Source organism: Solanum tuberosum, unplaced genomic scaffold (genome assembly GCF_000226075.1).
Source record: "Solanum tuberosum cultivar DM 1-3 516 R44 unplaced genomic scaffold, SolTub_3.0 scf00334, whole genome shotgun sequence".
NCBI lineage: Eukaryota > Viridiplantae > Streptophyta > Magnoliopsida > Solanales > Solanaceae > Solanum > Solanum tuberosum.
In genome coordinates, this window is record NW_006239254.1 from 457,240 (window position 1) to 458,640 (window position 1,401).

A 1,401-nucleotide genomic window follows, 5' to 3' on the forward strand; every position below is an offset into this window, starting at 1 on the left:
GTTGTCTTGGAGTTACTAAAGTATTTTAGCGGTTCGACATGTACCACTGGCTTATGAGAGTTCATAAAAGAGCTACCATGTGTAATTATGGTTGTCCGACAATCTTAACATTCATCTAGTCGTCGAGGTCATGTATTGATTGTGTGTGGTTGAATGTAGGGATCATTGAATCCAATTCTACTATTCTTAAGAGGTAATCTATAATTACTAAATCTAGCATTTCGATAGTGTTGCTAGAGGGTTTGTATGCTTGGACATATCCCTCAAGGAGTATCTAATGTCTAAAGATTGCAATTTTTGTAACTTAAGCTCATGAGAATTTATGTTGTGGGATGATGATTTTGTTAAGAACTATGATTATTTGAGTATCATGAGCGTGTGTTGGTTGGTTTAAGTTCACCTCTAATTGTGGCAAGTTTTAATCTTGGAATTTTATCATGCCTAAGTGCTAAAGGATTCATCCGAATGATTGTGTCAAGGTCCTTGATAACATATTGTAGACGTGTGTATGATCAACCTTGGTGGTTGTGGGGAATCATTTTTGTTGTTAGTTAAGGTTACATACAACGATATTTATCACTCGAGTATTAATATGACTTCATTGAGGCATTATAAAGAAGGATGTGTATGTATTCAATTGGTTGGTTTGGGGTAATGAGATTCGGTAAGATGGGCATGCGAGACAAATATCCCCAGTAATTCGACGATTCAGATACTACTCTACCTTTACTTTAGCCAGTCTTTCGTAGTTGATCACTCGGGGACGAGTGATGGGTAAATTGGTATCTATTGTAACAACCTGATTTCCGTCGTTAGGGAAAAGTGAATGGAGAAAGAATTGGGGCTAGAAAACTTTTTCGTAGTAACTTGAAATTTCCCAACCTAGTCCAGATTTGGACGAAATCAGAGTCATTAAGGTGTAGGGAAATCTGGTAACAATCGGGTGATCTAATTAGAAGTTTGATTACATAAGTAGTTATATAAGTCGTTAATGAACTCGTACGACTTTAAGGAATTGAATTCGGGCAAGTAGAACTCCCGAAATTGAACTTAGCGTGAAAGGTATTTTCTGAGTGTCGTTTGTTAGAGGTATGTTGTGAAATGGGGATTTTGGAATTCTTTAAAGAGCTCTCTATTTCGTTTCAGCCGCTTTGGCGTTGGGTTTTGCCGCTGTGGCGGGGCGGTGGCCGTCGTGGCGGGTTAGACGCGACTTAAAGTCGTTAATAAACCCCTAAACGACCTTATTTTGCACTTTTTGATTTTTAGAGCTAAAGAACGAACCCTAGGCAACTCCTACTCGTTTTTCACCATTTTCTTGAGGCTAAAGGTAAGCTTTTCACTCCCCGAATTCGTTTTTCTATCCGTAGAACGTAATAGAATAGGTAATTATCGATGGGGGAG